At 42.1% G+C, this 23,960-nt stretch overlaps 1 long non-coding RNA gene across 17 annotated transcripts in view; it reads right to left on the bottom strand.

Annotated features, from left to right (window-relative positions):
- Positions 1 to 3,190: 3,190 nt before the first annotated feature.
- The window catches only part of LOC142040290 (uncharacterized), a 78,974-nt gene continuing 58,204 nt past the window's right edge, over positions 3,191 to 23,960 (bottom strand). For 13 of the 17 annotated variants that reach the window (XR_012653154.1, XR_012653156.1, XR_012653152.1 and 10 more), the window contains 3 exons: positions 16,437 to 16,646; positions 5,935 to 7,396; positions 3,191 to 3,972 (listed from right to left, as the gene is read on the bottom strand). This is a non-coding gene — a long non-coding RNA (uncharacterized LOC142040290). Of the gene's footprint in view, positions 3,973 to 5,934; positions 7,397 to 10,119; positions 10,236 to 14,950; positions 15,078 to 16,436; positions 16,647 to 23,960 lie in introns of all 17 variants that reach the window. The other 4 variants (XR_012653163.1, XR_012653162.1, XR_012653166.1 and 1 more) reach the window with 4 other exon arrangements.

Here is a 23,960-nt window from a genome sequence, read left to right as displayed (position 1 = left end):
TTGAGATGCTCATGGTAGAGACGAGTTGGCCTGGTGATGGGCACCACAGGCTCAGTGTTGAAAATGCTGTTCTGACCCTTTCCTGGCATGCACGCTCTAGACAGAAAGATATTTTGACATTTTTAATGTGGTATGAAAGCATATGGATATCCTCTTGTGAAATACAACCAACTTACGTGTTTTATGTCACTCTGCTTTGAGACAGCTGGAGCTGAAGACAGGCTGTAACTATAAACACAGTCTTTTTTTTTTTTTTTTTTTTTTTTTTGGTCTCTGTGAAGCACAGCCATCCCTCCTCCTGTGCTTTTAGACCCATAAGGACTGCAGTCTACCTGCCCCACCTGCACACCATAGGGGCGTTGAAACGTGCCAGGTAAACTGAGATACTGGCAGCTAGACTTGTGTGTATATGGTTGTGTTAATATTTCTTGGCTGTGCAAATATTAATTAAAAATGAATGTTAATTACTGTTTATGCTGTAAGATTTTTATGAAGAGGTCCTAAGAGATCCTTCAGGTTATTATTGAAAAAATGGCAAGAACAAAGTAAGACCTAGTTGCTGTCCTTTGGATCTAACAAAAATTGTTTCATGAAGCTATGAGAAAAGTCTGTGGGCTTTACTAGGCAGGTGGTCAGGTTGGTGCTGTCTGGTCCTAACAAGACTTCTAGTAATTAATCTCTGTTGACTGAAGATGAATTCCAGTGTCTAGCAAGAATGGTGCGATGGGGTTTTTTGCCTTCTAAAATGTGACGTTACATGTGCTGACATGTAATGATAACACGAGCACCTCCAGGGCAGCGAGGAGGAGATGTGCCTTCAGGAGCCTGTTTGCAGAGCCTGGGGTGTCCCTGACCATCAGGGCACAGCCAGGGGAATGGGGACCATGTCATGGGCAGGGCTGTGGGCAGGGGGATGAGCAGTGGGGTAGGGGCTCCCAGGTGGACACATGCAGCATGGTAGAGCAGCTTCCTGGGCTTTCAGCACAGGAGCAGTGAGGGCTGTTGCCTTACTTTGGTCACCATCCCCAATGCCAGCGTTGGAGAACGTGTGCACTGACATAGCTGGTGACCAGCGGGAGGGTGCTGCAACCCTCCCAGCTGGTTTTTGATGGCCACTGGGAGAATCAATGGCTGGAGGAGGGCGTTCAACATGAGTGCACTGTATCTGGAGGAGCCCGCCAACACAATAGCTACTTAAAGCGCTCCCCAAACTCCCCTAAAGAAAGGGGAGGGCTCACCCAAGGGCAGCATCTAAAAGCCTTTTGCAGTCATTAGTGCTGTCCCCTGTGCTGCAAGCTGCCTGCAATGAGCATGTGCTCAGATTTCAAAGGCAGTCCTCCCAACCAGCTGCATCTGAAGAAATTGAGCAATTTTTTTAATTTTTTTTTCTTTTTGAAGATACCATGCCAAGTCTTTTGAAATGAAAGCTGGGGCAGGCCTAGCGGAGATTAATGTAGGAAAAATGCTGCTGGCTTGATAAGCCACAGATGTCTGTGAGATTTGCTGAGGCTGTTGACAGCTTGTGATGGTTTGCAGCTTGCGAGGTCCCCCTGCCCCATGACCAATGCACTGGATACATGGCTGGTGGCACAGGGCAGGGTTTGGCCCAGCATGGTTGTTGGGTGAAGGGTTTGAGGAGACCTGGAAGAAAAACTGATGAGCGCTTTAGACCTCGTCTGAACCCAGACTGTCATTGCAGGGTTTTCTTATGTTGCTGCACCTATTTATGCAAAAGGAGTGACTTTTAAAAAAAAATAATGTCACTACCGGCACCTGCTTTTATAACACTGTAATGGAAAGACATAAGGTGGTGAAAATCTGTAAAAGCATAAGACGGTGGTGGAAACTCAGCCTATTGCACTGACCTTGGGGGAATGAAAAGGTGACTTATGTTGGTGGAATCATTCCTAGTGGGTAGATAGGAGCTGCACTTCTGTTAACTTTACATACATAATTAAAACTATGCATCTTTTTTTAGAGAAGACCTTCATTGAGTCCTGTTAGGTAGTACTAGTAACACTAACAAATTGACAGCAACTTGTTGTTTGCTCTTTTTAAGTCTAAGAGCATCCTCTCATCAAACACTGTCACAGGAGCTGTGTGAGAGTGTGACAGGAGGTCCCTCACAGCTTCTCGGGAAACAGGGCGGTCTGGGTGCTTTATTTTTAGAAAGTTACAGATGATTGCTTATATAAAAATATGACATAATTCATAATTTCTTGACATTGTCTACACATATAGACTACATTCTTTGTGAGATGCTGCCAGTTAGACTATTTTTGAATCAAGCTCTGTTGTCTTCATGATATCAAGGCCAAGTACTTCACTGACTTGTGGAGATAATGTATACGTGAAGTTATCCCTTGCACGCTGCCAATGACTTTCATGCAGAAATCCTCTGGGATTCTCATCGTCTGCTTGGATTAAAGTTCTTCCAAAGCTGCATTCTTGCATGCCCCAATATTGTACGTTCAGATTTATTTTGGACGGAAAATTAATTTAATTAAATTTGCAGTTAGTTTCGATTTTGAAGCGATGCTTTTTTCATCACCTTAAAATACCTTTGCACATAGTGGTGTTTATATGCACTTCTTGGTACCAATACTTTCCACATCTGGATAACAGATTGGAATTGGTACAACCCCAACATCCAACAAGTCTCAGGCAAATGCAGAAAATTGCTTTGCCAAAATATTTTTTAAATAATTTGAACCCAAATAGCCTTTGATATTTTTTTTCTCTCAGGTGAAAAGCAAAGTTTTCTGTAAAATTGTGATAAACACTAGGTAAGAAAATATATTCACATTATCTCGAAATGGATGTAGTGATTTAAATGCAAATTTATCTGTAATATGAATCTATGCATGTGTTTGTAAATGAATTAGCAAAGAGTCAGGCCTTTCTTGCAATCTTTGCAATGCTGTCATTTTTTCCTAGTGGCAGCCTCTATTGCATACCCAGGCTGGTACATTTCGCCTTGTGTCTAATCAGTATCTCATGGTACAATTCAGAGGCAGCTGATATTTAGCATATACATTTTTATTGGGAAAACTTGTACATTGGTAGCACACACAAGTTTGATAGAGATAGCTGAGAAATAATTTCCATAAATGATAGGAAAACTTTATTTCCTGTACCATCAAAAGTAGCAATAGTTTTAGGGGAATTTTAAAGGAAAATTGTATAAAAATTATCAATAATGTGACTTTAGTTACCCAAAATGTTTGTGTATTTGAGGAAGAAAATTGCAAATGGTTTCATTTCAATTATTCTATAAAATAGTTCCAACTATTTTGGAGTAGGTGAGAAGGATGGAAACTGGCCATGTTATATATCATATTATATATAAAATCAGCTTGATCTCATAGATCTTTCCAATATTCTGTGTTCACAGTTTGAGGGGGGAAATAAAAAGTGCTGCAGACCATGTTCATCTGATTCTTTTTGCTCATGAGCACCCAAGAGACTGGTATAGCAATAGTAAAGTAAATACCCGATGCCATCTAGTACCATCATGGTATTAGCAAAGGAAATCCTGATATCTGCATTTGCAAAGGGGGAGTGGAGACACTGCTCAAGTGAGCCCTAGAGGAAGGTTTTTTGTCAGCTTTCCTCTTTGTGGCTTGTCAGTGCAAAGAAATATTTTGTTCTTGTTGGGTTTGCAGCTCCTGTGGGGTTCTCAGTAAAGCTCCCACATGTTACTGTTTAAAATGCAGTATCCTTGGGTGGCATTTAGACCTTCGGTATTCAGGACATTGTTTTTCCTTACCCAGAGGAATAAATGAGTAGTTCATCAGCTGTAGATTGGTGTGCGCCTCTGCGGGGAAATCCAACACTATAATGTAAATTCAACTCCAGGAGTTTTGTGATAGGCAGCAGGGTAAAAATGTCCCCCCATTTGGTATGGGAATGTGCCTCCTTATCTCCAGACAAGGTTTCTTTTCGGTAGCTCATCTCTTGTGCCAAGCCAACCTGCAATGGGGATGATTTCAGCATTGTTTATAGCTTTATTATGCAAGTCAGTAGGGTAAGACATAAGTGCAGTTTAATGAGACTCCAAGAAAGAGAGTTTTGAGTAACATATGCATTCGCTGAGCTTTTGACAGACTGCTGTGCTGTAGCTGAACTATGATTCTAAGTAGTTCTTAGTGTCTTGAATCTTATTTTCAAGCTTTTAATGGCTGTTATTTAAATCCATTATTTGTTGGGTGGAATGGGTCTATAATCTGAAAATGTGTTAAAGAAGCAGGTATCTGAATAAAATCACCTGTGAAGTTTTCTTTGTGGAACTAAAAATATGAAACTTGCTGTATAAAATGTCAGAAATGGCACTGCTACATAAAACCCCTGCAGGACTGTTATTTTTTTGGTTTGGTTGGGGTCTTTTTGTTGTTGTTTTTTGTTTGGGTTTTTTTGGGGGGTTTTTTTGGTTTTTTTAAAGAGTAAGGGAAAAGTGTGATTTATGCCTAGATAATTAGTGGTGTTTTACCACTGAAATGTACACCACTTGGAGGAATAGTCACCAGAGCCTGTCACACCTGCAAGGGGTATGAAATTCCAAACAATTAAAACAATTAATATTTCCTCCTGAAAAGAAGTGCATTGTGCCTTAGCAAAAAGCATATTGCAGGAGTGAAAACAAATGTGGTAAAGCAGAATGTGTCATAAATGGAAAATGTACTGTCAAAGATTTTGACACATCTTTTCATTCCTGAAATTAAGTATGGAATAACTTTGTAAGCAAGTGTCACTTGCAAAGCTGATTTTATTGTAGTGTTCCTTGTGAACGGCTTTTGCTTTTCAAGAATGGTAACAAGCAGTTGTGTGGTTTTGCTTGGTTTTTTAAAGACTTGGTCTTTTGATTGAGAACCAAATACAAGTTGTATGGGGTTAAAAGTAATCTTAAAAATGAAAAACTTGTCTGTATTCCTACTTACCTTCTAGCTGAAAGGAACTGTAGAAGAGGGGATACCACACAAGATTTTATATTAAATATTAGTTCATTTTGTCCTGTCCTTGCTGTGTAGGTGTTCACTCTCTATTTCTTCAAAGGTGGGAAAAAAAGACTGCAGCGTATCAGTCACATCACTTCACTTTTACACTTGCATATTCCCTGAATGTAATTAGATTTTAGTTGTTACATTTAAAAAATTTTATATGTACCCTGAGAAAGTGAATACTCAAAAAGAAGGATCTTTTAGCTGACACCTCCAAATGTCACTCCAGAGTGTTTGTGGAAGTATATTTAAAAAAAAAAAAAAAAAAAGGCTTTTTACTTTCATTATTTTGTGTTTTCATGGTCATCCTTGTTAGAGAAAGGGCAAAAAAGCATTTAAGAAAACGAAAGCTGAAATCCTTTGTATCCCTGGTGCAAAGCAGGAAGAGCCGCCTGCGCTCCACGGGTGTTTGGTGCCATCATTCTCCTGGTTCCCTATTTTTGGAAGCCTCTGTAGAAGGTCAGTGGGAAACATAACCCCCAGCTTCTAAGGCAAAAGCAGCCTGGATTATCATTCATGTGAAACTAGAGACGGAGTGCTAGTAGAGAGCAAATAGTTACTCCTGTTAGTATTTCCTAGATGAACGCAAGCAGCTTAAATTTCAGTTGTTCAAAATTAGTTGCTGAATTAAAAAAGTAGTTTAGATCTATTGCCCACCCCCGCTCCTGGTCAATCATTCATTATTTCAATCTAATGTTTGAAATGTAATCACTGTTGCTGAGAAAATACTTCAGGAAACTATCTAGCCAAAGCATTTTAGTATAAAAATTAAGAGAACAGCTGTGTGTCAATTTGGTAAGTTGTATATCATACACTTATAATCACACACGTTGTTCAGGTTTAATGTGCAATTGCTGCACTTGTATTAGGAAGCAATAAATACCTACATAGATACTTTATGTGTTTTATTAGAAATAGTCTTGAAAGAAAAACATACAGCAGATCACAATAGAGTTGTTTGGAAGTTCCTCGTTTCCCTGATGGTGGTTGTCTCCTCTTGAGGCTTCTTGGCTCCAGTCTCCATGGTCAGACAGGGATGCACTGGACACAGGAGGTTGCTTCCCATATCTAAGAGCTGTGCTGGTTTTTGTCTCAAAAAAAAAAAAAAAAAAAAAAAAAAAAGGTGGGGATGTCAGGGTGAGATACATGGAGGATTTGTCTCGGGGTTTTGGTGCCAGTATGTCTGTGCCCATCCTATTCTTTAGCTCCAGCTCCCCAAAGAGCATGTCTTCATGAGTGCAACAGTGCTGGGGAAGGGTTTTGCCTGTTGTGGCTGGGGCTGTGGTCCCCAGTGGATCCCCGGTCAGGATCTGTGGCTTTGTCCTGCTCGTGCTGATTGGTGGCTGTGACTCTCTTGAGGAAATCTTAGTACATGCTTTCTCCAAGGAAAGCTGGATTTGTGTTGTCTCTAAAAAATCTTTTTCATGTTAACTAAAATTACCAAATCTTGAAGTATATTTAGAAGGTGCATTTAAAATTCTAGTCCTTCAGAAGGGGAGAAAGTGCCAATTTCACCATTCAATGAATACCATAAGCTGATTTATGTCTTCTTTTGACACTTGGTCATGTGGCAGAGGCAAAAGAGCAGCTGGTAATGCAACCAGTAAAAGTTAAAATAAAGAGGAGGAAATGCTATATAACAGAAGCAGAGGGATATTATTAGCTCCTGCACTCTGCTAGAGAAGATCCATGGGATGAGAGAAGCTCTTTAGGAGGCCAGGGAATTTTTCCCAAGACTCCCATACCTATCTTCCACACACCAGCTTTCAGGACTGGTGTTTCCCAGTGGGAAGTGGTCTGGACGAGGCTGTGCCACAACAGAGATGAAGGGCGATAGATGCAGAGAGGTGCTGGGAGATCGCACAGCTGAGTCCGACGCTTGCCGTGTATTTTTGCTAAAAGGGATTTCTTCAGTGTAATTAAGTGTGCTGGGCAAGAGATAAAAATGTCATGAGTTGAGACAGCTTGGGGAATTAAAACTGAGCTTTATGGGTGTTGCATTATCAAACTGAGCAGGACTAGGGTGACCCTTCACTTGAAGGCAGGTGGCAAAGTACAGACCTTCTGGGCAGACATTGACAATTGCACCTCGACTGCAATGCTCAGAGGATGCCATGTCAGTAACACATTGAAAATTGGGATTCCTGTTCCTGTCCTGTACAGCCCTCTGTCATGGGAAACATGGGGCAGTGCCTCTCCTAATCTTACCAAACTCACCCTTAGAGCCTTGAATCTTGCTCGCACATCTCTCAGTGAGAAACCGCTGCAGACATTGCTCTGACAGTGCAACCTCCTCCTCCTCCTATTTGATGGTCCACCTCCTAAGATGAGCCATCAACCCCCTGAGATCAGTAGGCTGGCAAAGTGTGAGATGCTATAATGTGTACAGACTCAAATTTCTGTGAGGAGTGAAAAGGCAAGAAAAATGAACATTAGTAATATTTAACTTAAAAAAACCCAAACAAACAGAACAAACCCCCCACAACCTCTCATCCCAACTTTCTTAAAACAGAAAGAAGCTCTTCATGTAGGAAACTGCAGAAGGAGCTTTTAGAAGGGCAAAGAGAGAAGAATTCAAACCCTGGAAAAGGTACATGTGATAACAAATGAGGCTAGGTCTGGCTCAAGGTGATTTTTTTTGTGACCCTTCTCTGCACATATTCCAGATGAAATTCCTCTTTCTTAAATACTCAGTTGAACCATACCCAATATACTGAAGGAGATACTGTTGACACTTGCATAGTGGCATGAATACTTCCTTGTGTCTGCCGAGGACTCCTCTTGTGATATAGTGTAAGATCGTATTCACTGTTTTGGTAAGTGCATCACGTTGATGCTCATAGTTATTGCAGGACCAGCTCAGGCACACAACTGCTTCTCAATCCTTTGCAGCTTTTAATGAGCTATCAGATTGTAAAAATAAACCCTTACAATTAGTCTCGTGCATTTAACATTGTGTTTTATGCTATGGAAAGGTCACCCTCACTTGCATTTTTTTCTTAAGTTTAGGCAGTTCCTTATATACAGCAGCCCCCAAATTCCTTTCTGCTGGCAATGCTTTTCGACTTAATTCATTGAAAGATTTTGTATTTTTGTCTCAAGATAGTGAATGAAAATACTTAAAGATCTGTCCCAGAGCTGTTCTTGACAATTTCTGCTAGTAATTTTTCTCCAACCTGATAACTTCACTTCTCAAAAACACTAATTTCCATTTTGTCTTGGCTCAACTTCTCCTGCAATTTATAGTTTCTCTGCTAATCTTTAATCTTCTTTTGAGTAATGTTTCTCCTGTGTCACCATGTCAAATGGTTTATTAATGTCCAAACATGAGCAATCTCTTACATCAGCTTTCTTTGATAAGTATTCTAGAAGAAAAAAGTAATTTAATAGGGTACACACAATACTTGGCAAGTTGGTCTATGTTATACGCTCACTTTCCCCTTTGTCTCATCAAGCTTCTCTCTCCTTTCTTTCAAGATTTCTTCAAAAGCATTAAATACGTAAATCTAATTCTTTGGAGTAATTTCTCTGAGCTCTGTCTTTAAATATCAGCACTATATTCTTGTACTGTGTTCTTTCTGATCAGCTGGAAGCGTCTGTGACCTGGAAAACTTACCATAACTACTTAATGTAGCTTCTTCTGCCTTTCTTTCACTTCTGTGTCTGTCAACCTTCATATATTAAATTTCTTGAGTTTTGCTTCTGTCTTAGTTGTCATCATCTCATATCCTCATTGCCATTATTTATACTGCCCTGATCCATCTTGAAAACTGAGGTCAAGTTCTCATTTAAAGCTGTATCTAGATCCTCCTCGATCTTCCTATCTGTATTCTATAACAAGCCGTCCCTTGTCTTTCTCCCTTGCTCTTCTCCTCTTATTTGTACACAACAATCTTGTTGCTGTTTGTTCTGAAATACAACTCTTCAAATTTGCAAAATGGCATTTGTTCAAATTATATTAAAAAATACAATAATCTTTTTTATAGACATTGTGATATTTTTCATAACCTTAAACTTTTTTCTAAATCTGCTTTCCATTTTTTAAAATCAAGTGTGCATTTTTGTCATCTTAGAAAGTTAGGTATGTTTTATTTATTTAAAAAAGAGGAGCTAAAAAGGAAAAGAGACAGCCCCCAAACTGCAGATTGAAAATTAGTTTGTCCTTAGCAAGTGTTGGCAGCAATTGCACTTAAACAGGGATTTTCCAATCTTGGCTGCTAACATGAGATTCCTTGTTTAGGATTACATTGCTTGTAGATTACAGAATTGGCCACAGAATAGACACACTACTCAAATGACAGATTTGTCCAACCTGTGCCGTGTTACAGGAAACAGGGCCGTGTTTTGTAAACCAGAGCTAATGTTTTCCATCTGTAACCAAGTACAAGACTGATGAAGGACATAAAGAATATTCTGCAATGGAGAACGACTGGAAGAAGAAATCCCCAGTCAAAAAAAAAAAAAAAAAGCACATTTAATTTTTGTTTATTTCTCTCATTATAATTTGTATTGTCCTGAAAAAGAATGTTACTCTTTTCTAGAAGAGTGTACCTCAGCCCAAAGCAGCTATGAGCAGACAGATTCCCCAGAGAGAATTTCATAGCTCTTCTGCACTTTAAGACAAAATACTTCCATTTAGTAGTTGACTTTGTAACGTTCCCATGAAAATGCATTGTGTATGTTGTTGGGTGAAATGTCAAAGATGGGTCAGTTATGATGTGCTTTCTGTACCCCTCCTTCCTACAGGACTGAACAGGCTCTGCCAAATTTGATTGCTTTTCTGGTATACCCAAACTTATATGTGTTATGAGAAAACCAAGACTCCTACTTCTGCTTTACCCCAGCAATCCCCACTGACCGTGACAAATGTAGAAATGAAGTGCTAGATACTGGGCATAAAGAGCTTCCTCTTTCTCACACAAAGAATGAGCAATGGTAAATATTTCACATGTGTCCACTTCCACAAATGCCTTAGTACTTGCGTATAGTCAACTTTTGGTAATTGTTAATAGATACTTAGCTAAAAAAAAAAAAAAAAAAAAAAGCTAAAGGTCCCACTGAAGCATCACTTCCCATTTGGGGAGGGGGGAGGTGGACTCTCCTAAACCACTGAGATACTCACATTGGAGCTGCTCCTCTTTGATGCTCAGTGGATGGAAATAACAATGCAGCTCTTCCTGAACTAGGTATCTCCACTAGGCTGGATGAATCCTGCCCTCAGCTGGCCACTTCTTTTCCCTGATTGTAAAGGGAGAGCTGCAGATGTTTACATTGTATGTCCCTGATCCTCAAAGTCGCTGAGTGTCTTGCAGCCTGTAAACATAACACACGAATACCCATCCCAAGGGAAGAGCCCCATGTTATGCATCAGGAGCTGAGCTGTGGGGGAGTAGATGGACCTGCTCCTCAGTGTTCCCAGCCTTTACCTCATGGTCCCCTAATGCCCTTGGTCCCTGTTGTACAATGTGTTGCAGAGTCTGTAAATGGATCAGTGGCAGATGAACTTGTGTCTTTGGATAGCTGTTTGGTTGTGGGCCACCTAGAGTTCCTTGTTCCCTTTGAACGAAAAGGTAACGGTGCCAATTTGAGACATTTTTCTGATTTGTCCTCACCAGAGGAGACCTTACTTGGGAGATGCTGTTGCATTTTCAAAATTGGTTTAGGGAGAAGGGGGGGCTCTGGCTGGCACGGCAGCAGGGTAGTCCTCTGTCAAGAGCTCTTGCTGAGCTCATCACGTGCGAACTAAGTGTGTGTGGACAGGAGTTCACATTTGCAAGATTGGAACCATGTTTAGAAGATAGAGCCAGAAGTGCCAGTGTGAAAGTGAGAGCTGTGTAACATCAAAACCAAAAAGATCATAATGGCCCTCAATGGGTGATAGCAGAGTGCAAGAAGGGAGATGCTTGCCAGGCTGGGACTTCCAGGGCATTGAGGTGGTGTATCCAGCAAATCATGCTGGTTTTGTGCAGAACAGATGGCCACAAAAGTTCCACTCTTGTCGAAGGGGATTTCTAAATGGGCAGAATTTGGCTCAAACTATTTCTTTGAGGTTGTGGTGCCTGCAGCAGTCATGGGGCTGTGTGTTAACCACAGTGTGAAAAATGCTGCATGTATGAAGTGAATAGTCCTCTGCCCACTTGTATTTGATAGCAATGACTGCAGAAAGCCTGAGTGGCTGATTTTTTTGTTTGTTTTGTTTGCATAAAGATCATCACTCCTGTAAACGATTGCACACACTTCCACCCTAATTTCCATCTGCACAGAGTTGCACATGGCTAATTTAGGACTGTGATGGAGGTGTACAAATATTTTAAAGTGCTCCTAGAAAGTAGGTTTTATATATAAAGATTAGAAAATCACTGGTGGGAAATGCAACTCAGTTATGTGTTTCAAGAGAAAGTAGCAGGGGTGACTTTCTTTTACCAGACAATGGACCTGGTTGTAAAATTTCAGTGAGTAATCATACATTTCTGATATATAGAGAGACAACTTATTTAACTTCTCAGTGCTTGTAAAACACAAAGATACTTTCAAGTAAAGTTTAGTATCAAATGAAATGGTTTTCTCATACTGAGTAACAAACTTTTCTAGGAGCAAACAGCTTGTAGTGATGTTATAGCCCCAGTTTTCAGTAGTCTATATAAGACAAATATCAGTACCCTCTCAAATGGTAACAGTATTAGGGACTGTTATTTCAAAGAAGCTGTCATCCTACCTTAGGTAGTCAGTGTCTATTAAAATAGTGATGCAAAAATATTAGAGACTGCAATTAGGAGGTGGTTCATCTGGGGGAATGGGTACCTGCTTAAGATGATGGCTGTTCCAAACTGGGAGTCTGTGCTAGTCTTATTGTAAACTAAGACTTTGAGCAATGGTCTGGGACACACTGTGATATTTGTAACTACAGTTCAAGTGAGTGAATACTAACAATTTAAATTAGTCTTAAAGAGAGGGTTGGAAATGTCTAGCTATAAGGGTGGTGATGGTTACTTTTTTCTGCGTTTTCATCTGGTAAGAGTGAGAAAAGTTTTTCCAAGGTCATTCTTGAATTTGCTTTACATCGGGGTTTAGGACAAGAGCTCCTTGGGCCAAAAAAGTAGGTGTACTTGTATATTTGGTAATATTAATTCTTTTAGAGTGAACACTGGTATTGTTTTAATGTAATACCTTCTTCATCTTATGAAGCAATAATCGTTGATGCTTAGTGTTGCTTTTGCTAAGGTTAAGTCTAGACTTCAAGCTTTGCTTAGGTCTGATTTGAGAAACAGAGAAGCTTTATTATTAACAGTTCATGTTAATCACAGCAAGATGGGACAGCAGAGCTGAGCACCATTTCCCACATTTTCAGCCAGGAGGAATGACTAGTGGATCTCTTCCTGTTTGCAGCTACAGGATAAATGCCAGCTTTAGCAGACACACATTTCTGTTCAGCATTTGCCAGAAATACCCATGATGATTGTGACTAGGTCTCCCGATTGTGGCTTTATTTATGAGTAGAATTGGAGCTAGCTTTATGGCTGTCAAGACAGGGCCTTCAAACACACATTGATTGTGGGTACATAGTCCTGCATGGGTAGGCTGAGAGCTGGCACTTGCGGGAACCTGCTACTCTTTGGAGCAGGGTTGAGTTCTAGATTTCATAAACTAAACTAAACAATTCTGTAGTATTAAGGGAAACTCCAGCTCAGGAAAGCAGAGTCTGTTGTTTCTTGGATCCTTGTACTTTAGTCAAAGCTGGACAAGGAAAAGGAGAATGCTGCTTTATCATGTCCAGTGTTACACCGTCTTGCTACACAGAGCCAGCCTTGCAGCTTCTACTACCAGGACCCCTACTGGTCTTCATAGCTGCTTTGCTAGTTTTGATTCAAGAATGAGTTGCGAAAAGCTGGATCTACTGAAAGCTAAGGATGGAGGTTAGCAGTGGGACTGCAGACTTGCTTCTGCTCTTTGCCCTGCCTTTCAGGTTTAGGCTGGAGGCTGGGTCTGTGTGTGTGGTTGTCCAGTGACTCAGCCTAGGGCAGTGCTTGCAGATGGGATTAACACCGGATTAAGTAAGGAAAGGGACCAGAAGGAATTAAACACCTTTTTTGTTCAGTTCTTCCCATTGTTTCCCATTTTGGGAAATTTACTTTTCAGTCTGTGTCCAACTCGCTCGGAAGCTCCTTTTGTGGGTGATATGTGAATCTCCGAGCACAGCTCTGACCCTTTACATTTCTTTTCAATGGTAAATTGTTATTTATAGCAAGGAGTTTGACAGAGGCTGTGGAATTATTGGCTGTATGTTTTATAAAGCAAGCCAAACGAGGAACAAAAATAATTTGGATTCAAATTCGTCTAAGTCCAAGCTCTGCATTAGGTCTGCTGCTATTCATGGGATCCATAAAAATCTGCATTAAAGCCTTTCAAATTTGTTCAGTTCTTCTATTATCTTGCAGAATATGGACCTTTAGCCTAATTAAACTCTGGAAAAATAAGAATTTGGTGTAGCTGGAAATTTGATAGCAGACATGGAAGAAGATGGCGCTTAAACTGTTAAATTGCTGCCACGTGAGGACATGGACAGGAGGAACATATGGAGCAAAGGGGGACTGTGGTGTTACCGTTTTGAAAAAGCTGTTGTGTTTTGCAGAGCGTTTCTCCAGGATGGGGAATGACCTGGGATGCCCTGGAGACATACCTAAGCATCAAGCCAGAGTCATGCGCAAACACGTGGCAAGGGACTGACTTGCACTTGGCCCTGATCATTTGCTTTTCCATTTCCATAGCAAGTAGGTCAGTCACCATGCAGGCAATTAAGAGGCTGCCATCTTTGTGTGGCATGAGCATGAGCTCTTGGGGCTAGGAAAGTCATTGAGAGGGCAGTAAGAAAAGCTGTAGCCAGATGGGATTGTAAGCTGCTGGGAAAACACTTGTAAAATTTGTAAATATTACCTGCATCAAACTATGTGTATCTTGGTGTTGTGAAAAGCTTTGGCAGTGCTTTGTGAAGAATTAGGTCTGCAGTGAAATGGGAGCAGATGAAAACTGGAAGTGATAGTGCTAAACACTTGTGAGGCTTTACCTTTCCAAATGTTTATGTAGGCCAGCTTGTGTTGTCCCTGTTTTGATTGCCTGCTTTTGCTGCTGAGTATTTTCCCTTTCCTCCTTGGGCTTTAATGGAGCAGCAGCCTAATAAAAGACTGGATTTCTTTTTCTCCTCTGTTCTTCTAATACCCCATTAGGAAGATGAGTTAAATGTCCTGGCAAGCAGATCTGAAGCATGGCCCTGAGCTTTTGGGAGACCGAGTGAGGGTCGCTGTGTTTTGTGTCCAGGGGTCATGGCAGCAGAGAAATGGGAGTTTTGGTGTTGCTAAAAGGTGAGAAAAATCAGTATTTAGCTCCTTTCCTCATAAACACCAAACTTGCTCAGCCCTGCATCTTATGGTAGGCTATGCTCAGGACCTTGGTGAGCCTTGGCTTTCCCAGTCCATCCCCTGTCCTCCAACATATTTGCTGTGCAGTTAGTCAGCCTGGGGCTGCATGTGTTGAACCAGAAGGTCCTGAGGGCCAGTCTCCCCGCGGTGCACGTCATCCCCACTTTCCTCACCACAGGGGACACTCCCAGAGGCTGATATTTCATATTGCCACGTTGCCACAACCCTCCATGACAAGGAGAAAATTTCAGTCACTCGCCTCATTGGGTTGCAAACCTTTATGAATACCGCAACTAATAGTTTGGGTAAGTAGAAGATTAATTTCTATACCACCTGGCGGCAAGCTGTGGATTAGGCTGCCGTCCCTCGTGTGGGTTTAATGTTGGAGGAATGGGGCACTTGAGTACCCAGACAATTGGCCTCTTGTTTAAACAATAAGCTTCTCGGTCTTGTTAGCCAGCGCTCTTAAATTTTCATTTTATTCTGGTATGCAGGCTTGTGTGATGTGGAGAATTGCTTTAGCACAGAAAGACTGCAAACCTGTTCAATTAAAGGAAATGCTCTGATCCAGCTGTTGGCGTCCCATGAATGCCAGTGCTCCTCGCAGGGTAAATAAAACCGACACTCTGCCCTTGGAACAGATACAATGATTTGTGCCTTAATTCTCCTGAAAAAAAGAGCCTTTGTTGGGGAAGGATGGTTGGGGGAAAAGGGAGGAATGCAAAGTTTGGTGCAGAAAATGCCCAGTGAGACAGTGTCTTCTGCAGATAACAGTGAGGTCTCCATAGCATTGAGCCTAATAACACAGCACTGTAAGAAGCACATACAGTACAAGCTCCTGTTACAGTTATAGAATTGTCTTGTAAATTTGGAATGCTTTCCTCTCATGAAAAAAACAAAACTCATGTTGCAGAGTAACTTACCCCTATGCTTTCACTTCTAAGAATCAGGCTAACAAGCATAGCTATGGTGTGCATGTATTTGCTGTGTATGCAGGACCATACTCTGCACCACTTGCATCTGGTTTGTCAGTTGCCTTTGTTGTTTGTTTTGGTGACATGTTGCGGCACTCATTGGTGAGTGACAGGATTGTTTGGGCAGTCTTGGCTGGTCAGTTGGTTATGCTAGATGTCTTTGTACAGGCCAGGAAAAAATACATGTGTGTATATAAAAGATCTTTTATATATTTTTTGGTATGTCTACCTGTATCAGTATATTATATTTTATTATTTCAATATATAAAAATATTACATGTATATTTTTATGTATATAAAGGGCTGTAACAGTTTCAGTAGGTGCTGAATACACTTCCAACTACACATGCACAGCAGGTGACCTAATGCTTGTGTCTCAACCAGAAGCTGAGTACCCAAGGCTGGGTCAGGGGAAGGAAGAAGTTGGGATGGGACAAACCACAGGAAGAAATGACGGGCCATTGACCCAGGCTTCAGCTGAGAGACGAGCAATCTCTCATGTCCCTTGAGGCAATGGAGCCTGGAATCTGGAATCCTTGCCCCAGAGCAAGGGCTGGAAACCTCATGTCTGTCACTAGGAACTGCGGCTTTCCCCACTCCTGCTGTCTCTTCCCTCCCAGCCTTATTTTGTTCCCTGTTTAAAAATTGTGACAAGGGGGGCTTTGAAATGCTGCTGGCCACAGTTTTAGCTGCGGAGATGGAAACAGATCTCTGAATGGCCCATGGTGGCAGGTTACCTGCTGCTGTCCCTTAGCTTGAGCACTCATGCTGTTTGTCACATGGGCTAAACCAGAAAAAGTTGCATTTCAACTTACTAGCTAGGACTGTGAGGTGCACAGGATTGCAGCCTATTGTGGAATTGGATAATGAAGTGCTTGGTTGTTAATTGGCCACTCCAACTGTCATTTTTAGTCAAGCATATCTCCACCTTTACCTCTCTATCTACCCCTATATATACATATAAATATATATGTACTTATGTGTGGCTGTGTGTATAATAGGTATAGCATTTATGTACATGCACCTATTAAAAAACAAAAAAAATCAAATACCTGACTTTCTTGCCAGTGCTTTAACATGGTGCAGAAGATGCAGCAGCCATTGGGTCAAAGCTTTGCAGCTTTTCAAATGTGTGATGCTTGTTTCAGGCAGCAGCTGAGCCCACAGCCTCTGTGCAAGGAGTTTCACTGAAGAAATCCCCTCTGCACATGCCCAGCAGCCCAGATCAGCCTTTTCTGGTGGATGGTGAAACACTGGAAGACCTTTGAAAGAAATTGTTACCATAGGGTAAGTGAGTGAGGTATGAATACTCCTTTATTTATTATTATTGTGTATTTTAAATATGCATTACTAGTAACAAATTGAAAGAGCTGCTTTGCAAACCAAAATAAATAATTCTAACATTCAGCATCACAGGACATATATATGGTTTTCTTTCAGCCAAGTTAAAATAGTGACTTTCAGCTAAGTTAAAATAGTGAAAATGGAGAAGAGTTGCGGTCCAGTTGATGAGGTGGTATAAATCACTAAGGTGAGTGGGCTGGAAACAAGCACTTAATGTTTCCCAGCAATGTTCCTCTGTGTTTGGGTCAACTCTTATTGTATAAGAACACAGGGTAAATAAACAAACAGTCAAAAGCATCCCAGCAGCTCTAGAGCCAAAGCCCCCAGTGAGGTTTTGGTTCCTGATTAGCATAGATGGTTTCACAACTTTGCCCCCAGCAGGCTAGCAGACTGACCACATTGCTGCTCTGAGGAATGTCTCCAACCATTAACCTTGCTTTGGGTTTAGGTTTTTGCAGGTGTGCTGCCGTAAGGACAAAAAGCAGAAGGCTTGTTCCCAGGAGCTATGCTTCTGCCACACCACACCTGGACATGTTCCTGCCCTCTCAGCATCTCCCCTGCTGCATGGGAGCAGTCCACCTTGCCTGCGCCTGCACCTTCAGGACCGTGGTCCTTCTGTAGCAGAAACCTGCTGAGGTGTGCAGAGGGAGTGTTACCCCACCACCTCCCTTGACAAAGCAGGGCTGTGCAGTGAGGGGGAGGACACACAAAACCCTTCCAGCCTTGAAAAACATCAGCAAGGCTGCAGGCAGGCTCCTGTTGCACAGCAGCCAGACTGGCTGGCACCCCAACAGGGCACTTCATCCCCAGACAGCTGCAGCCAGGTCTGACAACATCCATGCTGAGCAGGCTTGAGGGCAGCTGTGAGGGGGAAACCTCGGTGGCACTTAGGGGCACATGTTCATGCACCACACAAACCACTCACACTGCAGATGGGAGACACCAACCACTCATGCACACCACACTCGACGCAAAACACACACCACTCCCCCCACACCCCCCCGGAGACAAAACACTAGTGCATTGCACATATGAAAAACAGAATAGCTGTATGCTGCACACTCCAAGGATACAAACCACACCAGTGACACTCAGTGGAGACAGGACCTGTGTGCTAGTTGTGCAATACACAGGTGAGTACTGAACAGTGGGGTAGCACAAGTGTGTGCCACACACCACCTCCACATACGACACTTGTGTGCCATACCTGACAAAACACTTGCACCACAAGACACTCAAGCATTGCACACTTATGCTCCACATTTGCGGTACACATGAAACAGCACATGCTACTCAACACCCATGATGCTGCATGTGTGATGTACAACATGAGCTGCACATCAGGATACACTGTATGTGTAACACCACACATTTGCCACACACATAGTGCTGACATACCATACGCATTATACCCCACATGTATGATGCTGCACACATCAGACCCCACATGCATGACACCATGTGTGCCCACACCCATGAAACACCCCATCTGTTATGCCACACATGATGCACTGGACATGTGATGCTGCACATGCATGACATACCATACACATGTGCTTGCAGACATGACACCACAAATGCATGACATATACCACATGTGACACTGTACATGCCAACATACAGACTACTGATGACAAACCACACTATGCCAGTCCCCTGAACATGTGCCAAATGGCCACAACACATGCCCATTGCACACTCACCCAACATACACACAGCGCTCCTGTGCCCCACACATGCCATAACTCACCCCCCTTCTACCACGTGGTCCCCCCCTTGTCATTGTCATGTCCCCTTCCATCGGTACTTACTGTGTGAGAAAGATGCTGTTCCATAACTCAAGTTCAATAAAGTCTTGCAACACAACCACAGTAATATTATATTATTGGACCCTTTACTTGCATCAGATACTTCACTTTAACATGCCCACACATTGTACAGATGCTCTCAGTCTGTCCCCTGACAGCAGCCCACCCCCCTACTTGCCCATCAAACCCCACTTTACGTTAGGGGATACTTTTACAGTTCAGGTTTCCCAGCTACTTGCTTTCTTACACTAGGGGGACTGACAGGAAGCAAAAACAAAGCACATCACCCCCTGGTAGTAGAGCCAAGGAGAAGGCAGCATCCATCCAGCTGTATAGTCCTTTCCTCTGCCCCTCAACTTTAACTACACAACCAAGTAATAGCCATAACATTTGTCTTTGACCATCTCAGTCTTTTACCTTTCCCAAGGCCTTTATCCCTGTGACCCTCAGCCATACCCACATGCTTTCAAATGATGAGGCAATGCTGTAGCTGGTATACCAGTAGGTAAGCCATGCACAGTGCTAAAGATGCAGCTAGATAGCACTGCAATGTAATGCTGTAGAAGCTGGAGAGTGACAGTCATCATTTCCCCCTCCAACTATTTAATAACAATGGTTAATTTCAGTGACCATAAAGTAACTAACTGCTCTGCCTCACTTGTTTGAAGAAAATAACCAAAACCAACAAAACCCAGAAGCTTTTATACCTTAGCATTATGGTACAGCAACCATCCCTCTGCAGTTCAGGCTTCAGTTTGGCTGACTGAAGCCACAACTCTTTGGTCAAAGCTTCATTTTCTTTGCAAAGCATGAGTACTCTTTCCCAAGTAAAGCATTTCATCTAAGCAAGCTAGTTATCACACACCCTCTCCCTGCTTTCAGGGGAAGATACACACCAGTGCCCTCAGCTAACATTAGCTGAGGTAGCCCCAAGCAACTCAGTCTGTGTTTGCACTGTGGCACAGCAGATGCTCAGCCATGAAAGAGTCAGCTTGGTTCTCTATGCAACCCAGTGCCACAGCTCAAGTGTTTCAGCTGTGAGTGTGCCTTAGCAGGAATGCTGCAGGACAGTGCTGCTGGCTGCTAAGCATAGCTTTGATTCAGAGTCTAGTCACACAACTTCTTCCTGCTCCCGGTGGGCACACACATGCCTAGCAGGCAGATGCTCTGTACACCTGGTTTTCTCACATCTTACCCCCTCCTGGTAGTGCTAACAAACAAAGCCTGGAGCAAGAGCCATATTTTTATTGAGCCTGGATAAAGCACTAGGATTGCTGTGGTGGAAGCTTGCACTTTAAAAAAACCAAAGCTGTTGAGCACTAAGCTGCTGCATGTTCTGCGTTAGGATGCAGGCCTGAGCACTGCCATGCTGGGGCTGGAGACCAGAACCGAGTCTGTCTTTTTGCAATCACGCACTGTGCATAGCCAAGCACCCATGAGCCACCTCCCAGTCAGCGCTACAGGACTCCATCACTGGAGACCTCTGAGGTTAAGAGCAGTACATCTGGATGCTTCCCTCTCTCTGTGCTCAGCCAGTTTCTTCCTCCAGCATCCCTGTTTGAGACCCACATTATAAAAAGATTCACAAAACCATTACATTTTGCTTATCTAGAATGAATTTGTTCAATACTTAAAGTTTGAAGAGAAGGTACCCATGTGCCAGCCATAGCACTTGACAGTTAACACTTACGCAACATAAGGGAGCGCTACTGTAAGATACCAGTCAAGTCCATCACACTCATTCTGGTCCATAAAGCTTATGTTAAGACAAGCAGTTTCCAAATGAGCAACCACATTAGTTATGTTATTAGAATCATTCATCAGGTTACTCACTCATTGTCCTATGCAGGTGAATACCCCCTTGGTTTGGGTTTTTTAAAGTTATTTGTTTATTCATTGAGTCAGAGACAGGCAAATGCACTTTCCTCCCCTCTGGACTCCTCCAGCATCCGAGAGCCACTCTGTTCACTAACAGCTATCTACCAGAAGCTGCTCAGTTGCTTGAGGCCACCAGCAGTACATGTCCATGAGAGCTCAGTGGAGGGGAAGATAACAGCTTTACCTGCAGAGTTTATGAAACCTGGACACATTGAACAACTCAGAATTGCCACATAAGGAGTACAGGTCTTCAGTGCATGAGACTACCTCCAACAACACATCTCTGAGGCACTGTTACCATTCTAATGAGTATTAATTAGCAATAGAGCGGGACAAGGTAGTTTCTCTGAGGCCATGCTGAAGGGAAAAGACACCTTGGATCCTCTTATGCCTGAAAAAAGGTTTTAAGTTACACATCCAACTTCTGTTTTAGAAGCGATTTTGTACCACTGAGAAAGAATGCTGTTGCTGGCAGGGGTGAGGGGGACCTGCACACCTTGCTGGTGAAGGGTCACACAATGCGTGACAGGTAACAACACACACTGGTGACTTTTCCCATCCTAAGACTCAGGCAAACCCACTGCAACCTGCTGACCATCCCATGAAGCCTCACAGATGTGGACAGGTACACTCAGCAAGCAGCCAGAGAAACCTAAACCAGTTACAGTCACAAACAGTAAGTTCTGTACAGGTAAAACATTAGTACAACCGTTGCATCTGTCAAAGACACGAGCTCTTGGCACCCTTATTCAACATATCTTCTTATAAGGCAGAGGCATAGACAGTTTATACCATAGTCACCGAGACTAAGAATTTTTCTTCCAAGCTCATTACATGCCTCTGTTGCACAGAGCTCATGCAAGTGGCACTCTTATTCAAAGATTTAGAGTGATCAAAGTAAAACTGAATTAATCCAAAACAGTTTGCAAACCCAGTGGTTTTCTAGAGTTCTCACCAAAAAGCTTCAAATTTTATTCAGACTTTACATACTAGCACAGATTAGGCATTGTTACAGTTCCAATCTAGCGCAGCACATTATAGCATAACACGATGTCATGGTGCCAAGAAGTCAAAACATCTGCTGAGCTACCATCACCATAACTTGAGTTTTTATGAAGTACAAAAGTTTAACTTGAGTTAAAGTCTAACCTTGAGTTTAGTGCATCTTAAAAACAAATTTCCATGTTACACTAATATATTCTGACAAGTATAAATGTTAAGTCTTGTACACCTTAGCATAAACACTTATGCACAAGACCAGAGTCACAGAAACTGAACAAAAACATCTTCAGAGGTCATCTAGTTCTTCCCACCATTATTCTGTAGTGCAGATACATCTACAAGAGGCCCCATAGATTTATGGGCATCCATACTTGACCCATGCTTGCCAGCTATAAAATGCTCTCTATAAAGCTCCTTGTGAAGTCTGTAGATAAAGTAGTGTTGGGCAATCTTAGTTCTAGGGAGATCTGTTGTATTGTCTAAACTTACTCCTTCTCTTTAGCAGCTGTATTTCATCTTTTCTTCCCCTCTGAGGCCAAACAGGTAATTTCCTTTATTGTCTCCCTTGGGTGTCGTATTTTCTGGACCCAGTTGTGGATTTAACTCCAGTGATCCAGAGGAAGGATCAGCCTCCTCCATCTTAGCTTAATGGCCAGAAGAGTAAAGCAGCAAATCCCCCTGGAGTCAGTAATTTTTTCCTGTGACCTAGGAGACATCATTCATGTTGCAAAACTTGGATGGTATTTCTGGAGCAAGATGTGAAATATTAATTACTGGATGCTGGGCCCATGGAAAGCATTCCTGTTTATCACCGACTCCCACCAAGGGCAACAAGGGCTTTATGCTAGCATCTTGGACACAGCCACGTTAGACTTATCAAGTCCAAACTGACAATTGTCTAGAGCATTAGGCTTACCTATAAGCATCCTTCAGGAGGATGATGGGTATCATCCAATAAAGCCTAAGGTGCATGCAGCAGACAAGTATAGTTTGGGGTACTTAGTTAATATTTATTTGTGCTTTTTGTAGCAACTAGAAGGTTTTCCTGCTGCTTAACATGTTTCTGTGATATTTTAATCAGTTGCTTATCTGTCACAATCCAGTCTGGCTATATTGCTGTAATCATCTAGATTAGAAATGAGAATAAACCTGTGCTATCTGGCACACAATCGTTTGTCCCCAGCCTCAAAAACGGAGAGGGCAAAAAGAAAATGATCCATTGGCCCCATTGCCATGTCAGTCATCCTCAAACAATGAAGCTTGTATGCCAATTGCACCACAGACATACAGCCTGCCGTCAGAGTTTAAATGCACACCTTCATTTTCCAGGGTTTTACACAAGTTTTGTCAGTCACTTTACAGAAGTACCATTTACTTGGGCCCACTGTCTGAGACCACTTTTAGTCCAGCACTCTGCACAGGATTGTTACAGCTAATAAAGGTACTTTTTCTAACCTAGCAATAGCTTTGGACCAGCTGCCTTCACTAAAAGAAGGGCCAGAAAGACATTTTGCCCTCTTCCTCCCCAGCATGTAGATATGTAATATGTTCTGGAGACTTGGAATATTTGAAACAAGAGATGGTCATTTGTCTTTATGGGCTGCATCAAATGGTGGATTTAAGACAGTTGGAAGTATACAGAGGAAGGGTAGGAATGAGGAAACTTAGTTTGCTTCCTTGGTAACAAAATCTACAGCACAGCAGGAGAACAGAGCATGATAATTAGGGAATTACAGCTGTTAGTCACAGAAAATATGCTGCAGTTGCAGGTCAGGGACCTGAGGTTGTGGCACAGGAAGGAAAACTGTAATTTAGAGTCTGCAAGAACTCACTGCATGCATTAGACTTCTTACTACTTATAGCATCTCTACACCTGTTCCAGGGCAGAAATCAAACAGACAAGAACATAGATCAGCAACAAGCACCAAGGAAAGAGTTTCTCCACAAGAGTTGGGAGAAGAACTACTTTCATAAGAACTATTTTTAATAAGAAGAAATGGATATTCTATCAGCTCTTGTTCATTGCCCCTCCTTCTCTGTTGGCAACCCTATTTCTAAGCAGGACAATCAAAAGCATGAACTTTAAGATAAGGGAGAGGCCAAAACTTGATCCACAGAGTTATTCTGAGATATAGCAGCTCCCTTAAGAAGTACCAGTTGTTACAAGGGACATATAACACAAATCCCACTGAAACAGGGCTTTGCTTGGAGACCTCTGTGTATTAAGCCAGAGCCCTGCATTAGTTTCCTACAAGTGGTAGCTGTTCCTGAAGGAACTGAAGGATACAAAGGGCAATAAAAGCCTCAGATTGAAGACAATGCCACTTTATTTTCCTAGCCTTCACCTTACAAAAAAACAGTTGGCAAACTCCAGTCAAAGGCACAAGAACAAACCCAACAGATACCTGCAATAACATCTTTAATGTTAATGTTGCTTTAAGCAACTCTGATCGTAGTTTGTCCAAATGCCATGTAAAGGAGAGGACCTGTTGGTATATTTTATGACCAAGACACTCACCAAGCACCTTCTGTGAAATGCTATGC

This window comes from Buteo buteo, chromosome 16 (genome assembly GCF_964188355.1).
Source record: "Buteo buteo chromosome 16, bButBut1.hap1.1, whole genome shotgun sequence".
Lineage (NCBI taxonomy): Eukaryota > Metazoa > Chordata > Aves > Accipitriformes > Accipitridae > Buteo > Buteo buteo.
The sequence above is the reverse complement of the archived record's forward strand: the minus strand, read 5'-3'. Positions and strand labels throughout refer to the sequence as shown.